Consider the following 14,016-nt stretch of genomic DNA (forward strand, 5'->3'; position numbering starts at 1 on the left):
TGAACAGACAATGAAGTGAGGACAACGGGTCCCTAAAATGAAGGCAAAACCCTGGGAGATGGGGTTAAAAACGTAGGCCAGTAACAAGAGCCCTGGGACTCAGTGTACGGCCCTGGGCCAGGCAGGTGGCCTCCAAGCCTCAATTTCTCCATCTGAAAAATGAAAGTAGTAATAGTGCCTCCTGCCTGCTGTGAAGATCGAATGAGGTAATGTTGATGGAAGCAATTTGTACACTGAAAAAGGATTATTCTTGCATAGGTTATTTTCAATTTTGCCTGGGGCCGGCTCGGTTTCTTTATTTTAAACTTTCAAATGCTCATCACAAGGGATCTACCTACGTATGTTTAAAACATTGAAAATGGCAGTTCTCCAAAGAACAGTACGGAGTTCAGATGGGATCCTTTCAACTTTTCCAATATCCCTTTTGGCAACTGGAAGTCAGATGAATGAATGGGCCCAATCTCTGAGAGGAGTTGATCAAAAGAAGTAAAGGTCAAGTAGCAATGTTGCTGGGAAGGCCTCCCAGTGCCCCAGGCCCACTGCCTTCCACCCATCACATCCTGGGCCCAGAAGGGCCAGCTCAGGGGATGGGCTTTGCCAGAGGCCCAGCCGTAACATTGGCTAGCCGAGTTCTGCTCTACCACCCTCCTCCCTGGAGAACCAGGAAGGAGAATTATTAATTAGTTCTTCACAATGCCTAATTAAAAAACGGTTTCCCAGAAGAGTAGGAGGTGGGTTTTAGCTGATGACAGGGCTGGCTGAGGATAAAGAGAAACAGTGTGTGCCAGGCACAGGGGAGAGACTCAACCACTATTTGTGAGTCTGAGGGCCGACATCACACACACTCAGATACACGCCCGGAACAGATCTGTTCTCAAAGCAGAAAGAACGCTGCGAATAACAACGGTGGACGGTGAGCGGAGTGCTCTCCACACACAAGGCCTGCAAGTGTCTCAATTTTGGAAAGACCCGAAGCGGTCGGACGGTGGCCAAGTGGCCAGGCTCCGTTCTGAGTTCAAACCTTGGCGCTACCTGCTTCTGTCTGTGTGCCCTAGGCAAGTGGCCCTTTCCCTCTGGGCCTCAGTGTCCCCATCTGTAAAATGAAGTCATGGTCCCCAAGTGAGGATTCACTGATTTACTAAAACGCGGCACAGAGAAGGGGCCCGAGAACAGCGAGCCGTGGTCAGCGCAGTGGGCGGGCGAGCAGCAGACGGTGTGACCTGCAGGAAGAACCCCACTCCGGCTCCCGCGCACGTGGGCGCGCACGCAGCGAGCCTGCAGGAAGCGACCCGCCCGGCCTCCCGCGCGCGTGGGCGCGTACGTGGGTGCGCACGCAGCCGGCTGCGCACACGGGGCGGCCCGGGCGGGTTGCGGGGCGCGGGACCGCAGGACTGTCCTCACGGCGAGCCCGGAACTGGCTGGCTGTTGCCTGCCCGGGTGCAACGTTGGGGCGCGGGGAGCTCGGCGGCCTGGGAGGTAGGGACCCGCGCCTCTGCCGGGCCCACCAGCACCCCCGTCCGCCCCCCACCCTCCGGGAAGCCTGCGCCCGCTTCCTTTGCCCTCCAAGGCCTGTGCCCGCGCCTCTGGCCACCCTCCCTGGCCTCCTGCCCTGCCAGCCCTTCAGGGTGAAGGCTTCCTGCTGTGTGTGGGCCTCACCCCGCAACTCACGTGGTGGCAAGCTCTACTTTACAGGTGAGGAAACTGAGGCTGAGGAACCTCGGGGCCCGTGGTGGGCACACAGTTAGTCAACGGCCACCGGGACTCCTGCCCGGCCCAGGCCTGGACAGGGTCAGCTCTGGCACAGCTGGGCGCCGCCTCTTCTGCGCTGTCACGGATTCCTTTGTTCAACACGTGTGTGTGCCTTTTACTCTGAACCGGCCACGTGTTGGGCGCAGGGCTAGCCCAGACCAGGACCGGCCAGGCCCTCCTCTCCTGGGGGGCACAGTTTGCTTTCTTGAGGTGACAGTTTCTTCAAACTAAGTTGAGAATTGGCTTGTTTTGCTTGATTTGGCTTTTTTTTTTTTTTTAATGTTCCCCAGGGTACAAAGTTGCTGAGAATAGAGCAGTGAATAAAATAAAGCCCTAAGACCTCATGGGTGGCGGAGACAGACTGCGCAAATGAACTGATAATAGCTAGTAATGATCTATTACCATTATTATGAAGCAATATAAGGTTTGCAATGCCGAATAGTACTGTCCCGGCTGTTAAATAATGGGGCAAGTATCTCTAAATGAGTGCTGCAGAAACTTGCAAAAGGATATGCCAGACCAAGATATTTTATTAGAAAATTTGCATTTTAATAAATTTTCCTTATCATATACATCTATTCTGTGGTTGACCTAAAAAGCCAGTAGCTGCTGTTTTCTTTCCAGAAAGGCTTTGTGTTCCCAGTGTGATGGATGTGCAGTTTATGATGTTAGAGACTGTTTAACTTTTCTTTGTGGGTTAAACTCATCTCGTTTCATCTTTCAAATTGCAGGCAGAGTCCTCGCTGACCAGGGCCACTGCCCTCACGAACATTCCTAAGCTATTAAATATTTGTTTAAAAGGACAGACATAAGGCTTGGTGTTAGGAATAAGGCATCTTGAAAAAGCAGTATTCATAGAAACAGGCCACTTGTAATATTCTGAGTTAATCTTCGATCTTTTTTTTTTTTTTAAAGATTTTATTTTTTTCCCCTTTCTCCCCAAAGCCCCCCAGTACATAGTTGTACACTCTTCGCTGTAGGTCCTTCTAGCTGTGGCATGTGGGACGCTGCCTCAGCGTGGTTCGATGAGCAGCGCCATGTCCGCGCCCAGGATTCGAACCAACGAAACACTGGGCCACCTGCAGCGGAGCGCGCAAACTTAACCACTCGGCCACGGGGCCAGCCCCAATCTTGGATCTTTTTACATCAAGGCTCAGTGCATTTTGGATTCCATAATTATTTGGCCTCATGGCTACACTTTAAGACAGGATTATTTTTTAATTATTTTACTGAGGTCTGACTGGTTTATAACGTGTAATTTCAGGTGTACCTTATTTTATGTCATTTTCTGTATAGGCTGCATCATGCTCACACCCAATATTCTAGTTTTTATCTGTCAGAATATATATGTGCCCTTTTGCTCTCCCTCGACCCTTGTTCTCTCTGGGAACCACTAATCTGTTCTCTTTATCCATGTGTTTGTTTATCTTCCACATATGAGTGAAATCAGACGGTGTTTGTCTGGCCTGTTTCACTTAATACCCTCAAGGTCCATCCATGCTGTTGCAAATGGGATGATTTTGTCTTTTCTGATGGCTGAGTAGTATTCCAGTGTATATATATACCACATCTTTATCCATTTATCCACTGGTGGGCACTTGGATTGCTTCCACGTCTTGGCTATTGTGACTAATGCTGCAGTGAACATAGGGGTGCATAAATCTCTTTGTAGTGTTGATTTCAAGTTCTTAGGATAGTTACCCGGTAGTGGGATGACTGGATTGTATGGTATTTCTATTTTTAATTTTTTGAGAAATTCCCATAGTTTTCCATAGTGGCTGCACCAGTTTGCATTCCTGCCAGCAGTGTATGCGGGTTCCCTTTTCTCCACATCCTCTCCAACATTTGGTATTTTTTGTCTTGTTAATTATAGCCATTCTGATGGGTGTAAGGTGATATCTCATTGTAGTTTTGATTTGCATTTCCCTAATAATTAGTGATGTTGAACATCTTTTCTTGTGCCTGTTAGCCATCTGTGTATCTTCTTTGGAAAAATGAAAGACAGATTATTTTATTTTTCTTGTAGCCAGGAAAGTAAGAGAAGGAGAAAGTGAGGTGACATGTTGAAATCACACTGTGAAACAGTGATGGGGAGTGGGAGAGGTTGGGGAGGGAGGCTGAAGGGTAAAGGCTGTGGGCTTGGGTTTGCAGGATTTGGGGAGGGACTGACCCTGCGGTGGGATGTGTTAGGCAGATGGAGCTGCAGTCTCTGGGCTGGACTAGAGAGGAGGGAGCGTGGCTGAAGACGAGATGGTTTTAGTCCTTAGCCTGGAAGGAATGAGTGAGCTTGAGGAGGAATGGAGTCCTGGCTGGTTGGGTGTTGGGGGCTTGGGAGGGAGAGGGTGGAAGAAGTAAAGTTTATATGTTGAGTGTGTCTCCTCATTTGACTGTGGAGGGGGTGGGGGGGCCCTTCACCTTGTCACTTTTGTCCCCTCTCATGTTCCTGTCTTGACACCTAGCACACAGTGCTTGGAGCATGGCAAACTAACCAGAATTGTCATTTTTAATGATTCTACAGTGCATCTTTGTTCACATTTTAACAGCTCTGAAGTTGAGCTGGCTCTCACAATGAGTGGTGTCTTCCTTTGTGTCATCATTCACTTGGCAGCTTTTTGTTTTTCTTAGTGACACAGAAAGTCATGGTGCTCTTAACATCAGAGGCATCTTTTTTTTTTTTTTTTTAAAGATTTTATTTTTTCCTTTTTCTCCCCAAAGCCCCCCGGTACATAGTTGTGTATTCTTCGCTGTGGGTTCCTCTAGTTGTGGCATGTGGGACGCTGCCTCAGCGTGGTCCGATGAGCAGTGCCATGTCCGCGCCCAGGATTCGAACCAACGAAACACTGGGCCGCCTGCAGCGGAGCGCGCGAACTTAACCACTCGGTCACGGGGCCAGCCCCAACATCAGAGGCATCTTAGCTCTGATGAAGTACTGTAGTTACCTGTGGCCTTGGTTCAGTAATGGCAGGTTTCGGAGTTGGAGACTCAGGCAGAAAAGATGACCTGTTATCAGACTGTACCTATCTACTGTCATTCATTTATTTTTCTTTAAATGGTAATGTTTTCAAGGAATGTGAGGGAGGAGGTTGGTAAAAGTGCAGAGCAACAGGTTCAAGTGTGAAGAATGTATTACGTCATGGGTTAAAGAGGGAAGAAATAGCTGGTGGCTGTGTCTCCTTTCCAGGTAGAATTGGACTGCCATATAACCACTGGTAGATCAGTACTTTTGAGTGAGCCTTGCTCTGTGGCCGCCAGGCTTAGCTGTCCACTGGGCTGGCAGCCCTGGCCCGTGAGCCTGCTCATGACCAGCCAGTCTGAATACACCTGTTGGAACAGTGAGGCCCAGGCTCCGCCATCTTCTGGAGTCTTGGTGACCCACTGCTGTAAGCTTCTCAAAGGCAAAGACTTTATCTTCCCCATCCTCGTTTCCCATGCTCAGCACAGTGCCTGACACATCAGGGATGCTAAATTGGGGTTTGCTGAGCAGGACTGTACTGACAGATTGGGGCAAGTTGTCTTCCAGGTGCCTAAGTCGAAGTCGTCATCTTGTGGGAGTCGTGCTCTGGGTCAAGGTTCTGTTCACACCCTTAGTCCTCTGTGCAGCTGCTTTGTGAGTTGTGAGTTTTGTGAGCTAACCTGGAGACCTCCAACCCCCATTCTTAGTTGTAACTGTTAGCTTGCAGGATGAGCTGACTTTGCTCCCAGAGAGCCTTGCTCGTTAAGCCACAGGATGTTAGGATCCTGGTTGGTGAGTCAGCTCTCTGTGCTGGGTTTGGTGGTTACACAGGTGAGCAGGTCCCAGCCTGGGAAGAGCTAGAAAGGTGAGTGAGAATCTCCTGGAAACACAAGGCCAAGGTTTACCTTTTGCTTTGTCACCAGAGGAGACATGGGCTGGACTCCAGGGGCCCTGAGGATCTGCTGAACTTGACCCCTGCTCCCCATCCCCATATAGAGTGTTTCGAAGTGGAGACTTTGAGGAGAGTTCCTTGTCCTCTTTGGCTAACTCTCAGGCTTCCCGAGGAGGGTTCCATTTTGCTTGGAAAGGCTGCTACAGTGACCACCACCACAGTTTACCAGTTTTATTTTTTTTAAACTTTGAAGGTGACTTTGGGGATGTTTTTAGGGTAAATGTCTGATGGTTTTCCAGAATTAAGTCTGATTTGTGAGAATTACTGATTATGACAGTAAGATTTTTGAAAAATTTGAAGCTATTAAAAACAAACAAAAACTAGGTTTAAACCACTCCCTTAAAAATTGTTTCAGGTGGGGCTGGCCTGGTGGTGCAGTGGTTAGGTGTGCTCGTTCCATGTCTGTGGCCTGGGGTTCGCCAGTTCAGATCCCAGGTGTGGACATGGCACCACTTGGCAAGCCATGCTGTGGTCGGCGTCCCACATATAAAGTAGAGGAAGATGGGCACGGATGTTAGCTCAGGGCCAGTCTTCCTCAGCAAAAAGAGGAGAATTGGCAGCAGATGTTAGCTCAGGACTAATCTTCCTCAAAAAAAAAAAAATTGTTTCAGGCAAGATGATGCTAAAACTAGGAAATGAAAGCATGATGAGAGACAGGATGTTTACATAATCTCAAAGCATCTTCCCATTAGATATGGATTAATTACAAAGGGAAATAAGAATATTACAGTGGAGAAACCTGGCAGATACCACCTTAGCCAAGAGATTAAAGTTAGCAACACCAGTAAAGGGACAAATCTGCATCATGTGCCTTCTGATATGACACACTAAGAAGAACACAGCATCACAGCTGTGTATTCCTGCCCAAAACATATAACCTGAATCTAATCATGAGGAAACATCATGCAAATCCAGATTTATAGAATCTACAAAGTAACTGGCTGATACCCTGCAACAGTGTCAAGATCATATATTTACACGCACACATGTGCACACGCACACATTAGAGAGATAATTAATGATAAAGTAAATATAGTGAAATGTTAACACTTGAGGAATTTGGATGAAGGGCATATGGGGATTTTTTGTATTATTTTTTGCAATTTGTGGTAAGTCTGAAATTATTTCAAAATAAAAAACAGAAAAGACTGGTTTTCACAATTTTTTTCCAATAAGAGTTATAGATATGGGAACTGAAAAATAGCTAGTGGGAGGGTAAATTCATTCTACCACTTTGAAGCTGTTTGCTCTTTATCTACTGCAAATGGACACACCTATTTGTGACCTGTCAATTTGACACCTAGCTGCATTCCCAACAGAAATGTTCGTAATTGGGTGTGTGTACAGAAGGCAAGTATAACAATGTTCATAGAACCATTATGTATAAGAGTCAAAAATTGGAAACGACAAAGGTGTCCATCAATAGTGGAAGAGTTAAGCCTATATTCGTGCAATGGAATACTATTCAGCAGTGAAAACATGCACAAATGTAACAGTGAACAAAAGAAATCAGACACGAAAGAATCAATAGTGTATGATTCTCTTTATACATTATCTAAAAAAACAGGCAAAACGAATCTGGGGTGTAAGCTCTTACCTTTGGGGCAGAGTGTGGAAGTACTGACTGGGAGGGAGCATGAGGAGGCCCCTGGGGTGCTGGCATATGCCATTTATTTGACTTAGGTAATGGTTACCTAGGTGTGTTCATTTTGTGAGAATTCATCAAGCTGTATTCTTACCCTGGTACACTTCTCTGTGTGTGTATTGTACTTTAATTTGAAGTTGACTGATTGGATTTGTACCTAGCATAGTGATGTTTGGTATATTGCATGTCGCTAAGGACTGAATTGTGTCTCCCCCAAATTCCTGTGTTGAAGCCCTAACTGCCAGTGTTACGGTATTTGAAGATGGGGCCTTTGGGAGGTAATTAAAGTTAGATGAGGTCATGAGAATGGGGCCCTGTGTCGGGATTAGTGTCTTTATAAGAAGAAGAGAGCAGAGCACGCCCACATGCTCTCTCTCTCTCCCACCCCCCATCATGAGCACACAGAGAGGTCGTGTGAGCACACTGAGAGATGGCAGCCTTCCACAAGCCATGAGAAAAGCCTTCAGAATAAAACCTACCATGCCAGCACCTTGATCTTAGACTTCCAGCCTCCAGAACTGTGAGAAATAAACCTGTTGTTGAAGCCCCCCAGCCTATGGTATTTTCTTATGGCAGCCCGAGCAGACTAAGATTCTTGTAAATGCGCGATAGCATCAGCCACCTAATTTCCTGAGACTCCATTCTGAGTGAAGCCTGGGCTGGGCGCCGGGGTACCAAGACAAGACTTCATGTGTGCACTCAAGTGACTCGAGGAGAGAACTAACTCATCAGCGTGGTGAAGAGCATGGCAGTGCTGTGAGGGTGGAGAGGAGGGCCTGAGAAATCGTACAGTGCCCTCAGGCAGCGACGACGTACTTACTCCTCTGATGCGCTCTAAAGCACTCCCTGCTCTATGCTCCACCTGGAGCAGTGAGCCACTGAACTCTCAGAAACCCGAGTGTGCTGCTTTTCATGATCTTGAGGAACAGCCAAAGCTGGAACAGCAAAAACCAGCAACTCTGGAGTGGAAGAAAGGCTGGTGTTGTGTTTCCTAAACTTAGTGGGCTGTGCATTGTTAGGAAGACACAGAAAGCACTTGTGCCCAGAAAAGAAACCAATTTAAAAAGGAGAAAATATCCTTCCCTCCCTCCCACCTCGTCGCCCGCAGCTTTTGCCGCATGGAATTGGTCTGGTTGTATCAGCAGTTTCTGATTCCTTTTATATTTTATTTTATCATCTCTATGGACGTCTGAACACTGAAACATTTGCTTGGTTTATGGCAGTTTTCTTGTCTTTGGCAAGTGTTGCAAACTCAACTTGGTACTTTAAGTTCTCCAAATGAAAGGTTTTTTAAAGAGCAGCTTTAATTCCCCTCCCCCCAATAAATTCTTAAAAGGCATGGTCAGTCACGTAGAATATTTCTGGAAGATTTTAGTGATACTTTTTATCCTCTGTTTCTCTTTTCCTTCTTGATTAGCATCTGCAGTGTGAACAGCTTTAAACACATTCTCCAGCTTCCTGTTGCTGTACACCTTTGTCCTCTTGGAAGGTTCGGCTGCACCATCAGCCTTGACATTTAATTTAGGTTTCCTTGTACTTTCTCTCTCTCTTTTTTTTTGGTGAGGAAGATAGGCCCTGAGCTAACATCTCTTACCAGTCTCCCTCTTTTTGCTTGAGGAAGATTGTCCCTGAGCTAACATCTGTGCCAGTCTTCTCCTATTTTGTGTGTGGGATGCCACCACAGTGTGGCCCGACAAGCAGTGCATAGGTCTGTGCACGGGATCCAAACCTACAAACCCTGGGCCACCAAAGCAGATCATGCAAACTTAACCACTATGCAACCGGGCTGGCCCCTGTACTCCTTTTTTTTTTTTTTTTTTGAGGAAGATTAGCCCTGAGCTAACTGCTGCCAATGCTCCTCTTTTTGCTGAGGAAGACTGGCCCTGAGCTAACATCTGTGCCCATCTTCCTCTACTTTATACGTGGGACACCTGCCACAGCATGGCTTGCCAAGCGGTGCCATGTCTGCACCTGGGATCCGAACCAGTGAACCCCTGGCCGCCGAAGCGGAACATGCGCACTTAACTGCTGCTCCACCGGGCTGGCCCTGTACTCTTTTTTTAAAAACAGTCTTTTGAGATATGATTCACGTACCACACAGTTCACCCACTTACAGTGTATAATTCATAGAGTTCTGCAGTCATCACTGCAGTGAATTTTAGACCACGTTCATCACCGCCACAGAGAAGTGCTGCACCTCTTAACTATCACCCCTCAATTTCCCTCTTCCAGTTCTGGGCAACCACTAATCTGCTTTCTGTCTCTATAGATTTGCCCATTCTGGACATTTCGCATAAATGGAACCACACAATATGTGGCCTTATGAGTCTGGCTTCTTTCACTTAGTATAATGTTTTGAGGGCTCATCCATGTTGTAGCGTGTGTCAGTGCTTCCTTCCTTTCATGGATGAATAATATTCCATTGTATGGACATACCAGTTTTCTTTGTCCATTTAACAATTGATGGACATTGGAGTTGTTTCCTCTTTTTGGTTCTTATGAACAGTGGTGCTCTGGATATTCATGTACAAGAGTTTGTGTGGACGTAGACTTTCACTTCCCTCTTGCATTCACCTAGGAATGGAATTGCTGGGTCATATGGTACCTCTATGTTTAGCCCTCTGAGAAACTGCCAGGCTGTTTTCCAAAGCCCTTTTCCTTGCATTATCAGTAAGCAGAGAAAATAGTTGACCGCTCTTTTAACTTTTGTAGGATTTTGCAGATTTTACTACTGACCAACTTTGCATTTTTGTGTTAAAAACTTTCATTAAAAAATTGAGGTGTTGGGGGCTGGCCGAGTGGTTAACTTCGTGCGCTCTGCTTTGGTGGGTTAGGGTTTCACCAGTTCGAATCCTGGGCATGGACATGGCACCGCTCATCAGGCCATGCTGAAGCAGCGTCCCACATTCCACAACTAGAAGGACCCACAACTAAAATATATACAGCTGTGTACTGGGGGGTTTTGGGGAGAAGAAGGAAAAAAAAATAAAGTCTTTAAAAAAAAAAAAGTTGAAAGTGTGGGGCCGGCCCCGTGGGTGAGTGGTTAAGTTCGCTGCTCTGCTTTGGCGGCGCAGGGTTTCGCTGGTTTGGATCCTGGGCGCGGACTTGGCACCGCTCGTTGGGTCATGCTAAGGCAGCGTCCCACATAGCACAAGCAGAGGCGCTTAGAACTAGAATGTACAACTATGTACTGGGAGGCTTTGGGGAGAAGAAGAAGAAGAAAAGAGATTGGCAACAGATGTTAGCTCAGGTGCCAGTCTTTAGGAAAAAAAAAATTGAAAGTGTAATCAGCATGCTTACACCTCCTCATCGCCAGGTATTCCTCATCCTCTTCAAGTCCTCAGTGACATTTCCCCTAGATGCATTGTTATTTATAGACCAAACAGTTTTTCTGATAATTCTGTTTATAAGAGCAGTTTCTTTTGCTCATCTTGACCTGTGGTCTTATTTACGTCTTGAACCATCGCGAGTTTCGGTGGAAGGTTGCTCACAACTCTTGGTTGCTTGAGCTGATTCTGGGTTGTCCTTCATGATCATGCTGATGTCGTGGCCATATCAACAGCAAATTGATGTCCAAATCAGGAACATGGGAAAGACCTTGGACTTTGAGTATCACTCTTTCTGATACACACAAAGGATTTTTAACATTTTCCAAGACCTCCACCTTCCACGGAGATCAGGGCTGTTGCCGCCAAATGTACAGTTGTGGGCTGAGTCGTGACCCCCTAAAATTCATATCTTGAAGTCCTAACCCCTTGTACCTCAGAATGTGACTATATTTGGACATAGGGTCTTTAAAGAGGTGATTAAGGTAAGATGAGGTCGTTGAGGGTGGGCCCTAATCCAGTATGACTGGTGTCTTTATAAGAAGGGGAGATTGGGACACAGACACACACACGGAGGTACCGTGTGACGACACAGGGAGAAGACAGCCGTGTGCAAGCCAAGGAGAGAGGCTCAGAGGAAACCAAACTCCCAGCACCTTGATCTTGGACTTGTAGCCTCCAGGATTGTGAGAAAATAAATGTGTGCTGCTTAGGCGCGCCCCAGTCTGTGGTATTTGTTAAGGCAGCTCAAGCTGACTGAGGGGTGCACCCTGAGGTTCCGTTGTCCTCACACCCCGCCTGCTCTGCCCTGTGGGCCTCATGGACAACTGCTCCCCTAATCCCAGACCATATCCTCCGCTTGGGTTGTCCCGAATCCTCTGTGCTGGCTCCCTTTCCCCTTGGCCTCACCCTGTCCTCCTTGTTTCCTCAGGACCAAAGGTGCCTCCCAGGTAGAAGGCATACCCTGGCCCAAGTATCACCCTACGTGGGGAGAGGAAATACCACGGGGAACTCCTATCAAGCCTTGAACCGCCCTCCCCCTAGCTTCCACCTCTCCTTTACAAGGGGAAGTTCAGTGATTCCTGACCAGGGTCCCCTAGGAGGGCTGGACTGGGAAGGCCAACAGTGGATGCTTTATACACAGAGGTGGCTATGGCCTGGTGGCACAGTGGTTAAGTGTGCACGTTCTGCTTTGGCGGCCCGGGGTTCGCTGGTTCGGATCCCGGGTGTGGACATGGCATGTCTTGGCACGCCATGCTGTGGTAGGCGTCCCACATATAAAGTAGAGGAAGATGGGTACAGATGTTAGCTCAGGGCCAGTCTTCCTCAGCAAAAAGAGGAGGGTTGGCAGCAGTTAGCTGAGGGTTAATCTTCCTCAAAAACAAAAATAAATAAATAAATAAAATACACAGAGGTGGCTTGATTATCCCAGGAGCATTTGCATTTCATTTAACAGACTTTGCATCTGTGTTTTCCGCCAGATGATTTCTAATGTGGAAGTAATGTTGTATGTTGAGAAGTTGGCTTCAACTTTGACTCAGTGGAAGCCGGTGATATTTTTAAGTTAGGTTTGTCGAAGTATAATTTACATACAGTTAAATTCACCCTTTCTAGACCTGCAGTGCAGTGAGCTTTGACAAGTGTGTGTAGTTTGAGTAACCACTGCCACAATCCAGATGGAGGACATTGTCACCAGCCTCTGAAGATCCCTCATCGTGAACCTTTGCCTGGCACTGGCTTCTGAGCCGAGGAAGTTACACGATTGAGTTGAAGCTCTAGGAAGGTTGAATCAGAAGCAATTTTTATGAAGACAAAGGAAAGGAGAGTGTAGAAGGAAAAGAGAGTGGTTATTTTTTGAGGCAGGAAAACTAGGAAAAAATTCCACTGGTGAGTGGAAGGATGGGTGATCCTGGGCAACACCTCTCAAAGGCCCAGAGGTGGGCAGGGTGTCAGAACCAGGACCGAGGATGTTTTTTCAGTGCCATCCTTGTCTCACTGGACCCCTAGGAGCTTCCGATGCTGCCCTCCAGTGCTTGGATAGGCACGGATTCAGAACACTTTATTATTTAAACAATTGTACAAAAGTTACATTGTATAAATCCTTCACTTAATATGGTTATTTCATATTTCTGTATTTTCCTCTTTTTGGTCCATGATTACTATCAAGTTGTATTGACCTCTACTTACTTGACATTATTTTACGTGCACTTTTCCTCCACGTATATTTATATGTATATTTATCTGTTGTTATGGTGAAATACATATAAAACTTAGCGCTTACAATGTGTAATTCTGTGGTGTTTAGTACATTCACGGTGTTGTACGACCATTGCCGCTTTCTAGTTCCAGAATATTTTCATCATCCAAAGAGGAAACCTTGTACCCATTAAGCAGTTACTCCCCGTTCCTCCTCCCCACCCCCACCCCGCCGAGCACCTGGCAATTACTAATCATCTTTCTCTCTCTATGGATTTGCCTATTCTGGACATTTCATAGATAGAGAATCATACAATATGTGGCCTTTTGTATCTGGCTTCTTTGACTTAGCATAATGTTTTTAAGGTTTATCCATTGTTATAGCAGGTATCAGTACTTCATTCCTTTTTGTGGCTCAGTAATTTTCTGTTGTATGGATATACCCCATTCAGTGGTTGATGGACACTTGCATTTTGGCTATGTGAATAGTGCTACTGTGAACATTCATGTACAAGGATTTGTCTGAGTACCTATTTTCATTTCTTCTGAGTATATCCGTAGGAGTGGAGTTTCTGGGTCATATGGTAATTCTGTGTTTTACTGAGGAACTGTTTTCCACAGTGGCTGCACCATTTTACATTCATACCAGCAATGTATGAGGGTTCTAATTTCTCTAATCCTCACCAACACTAGTTATTTTTTGTTTTTTTTCTGATGATAGCTGTCCTAGTGAGTGTACTTTTCAACAACAGAATTTCTGTTTGGTTCCATTTAATAATTTCTGTATCTTTATTGTTATTCTCTACTTGGTGAGACATCATTCTCCTGGTATCTTTTAGTTCTTTGTCCATCATTTCCTTTAGCTCTTAGAACATATTTTAGACAGTTAATTTAGTTTTTGTCTAGTAAGTCCAATATCTGGCCTTCCTCAGGGACAGTTTCTTTTCATTAATTTTTTCCTTTGAATGGGCCATACTTTCCTGTTTCTTTGCATGCTTTGTAATTTTTGTTGAAAATTGGACATTTTGAATATTCTAAGACAGTAACCCTGGAAAGAAGATTCTCCCCTCTCCCCAGGTTTGTTGTTGCTGCTTGTTGTGAGTTGTAGTTTTGTTTCTTTAGTGACTTTTCTAAACTATTTACTCTTTTTGTAAAGACTATATTATTTTGTTGTATATGGTCATTGAAGTTACTA

At 46.0% G+C, this 14,016-nt stretch overlaps 1 protein-coding gene across 3 annotated transcripts in view; it reads left to right on the top strand.

The window, feature by feature from the left end:
* The first annotated feature begins 1,300 nt into the window (after positions 1-1,300).
* FAM178B (family with sequence similarity 178 member B) overlaps positions 1,301-14,016 on the top strand; it is a 101,027-nt gene continuing 88,311 nt past the window's right edge. The window contains exon 1 of one of the 3 annotated variants that reach the window (XM_023618627.2): positions 1,301-1,692. The gene's annotated coding sequence lies outside the window, so the exon portion shown is untranslated. The remainder of the gene's footprint in view (positions 1,693-14,016) is intronic. The other 2 variants (XM_023618629.2, XM_023618628.2) reach the window with 2 other exon arrangements.

The sequence above is a fragment of the Equus caballus genome, chromosome 15 (assembly GCF_041296265.1).
Source record: "Equus caballus isolate H_3958 breed thoroughbred chromosome 15, TB-T2T, whole genome shotgun sequence".
Lineage (NCBI taxonomy): Eukaryota > Metazoa > Chordata > Mammalia > Perissodactyla > Equidae > Equus > Equus caballus.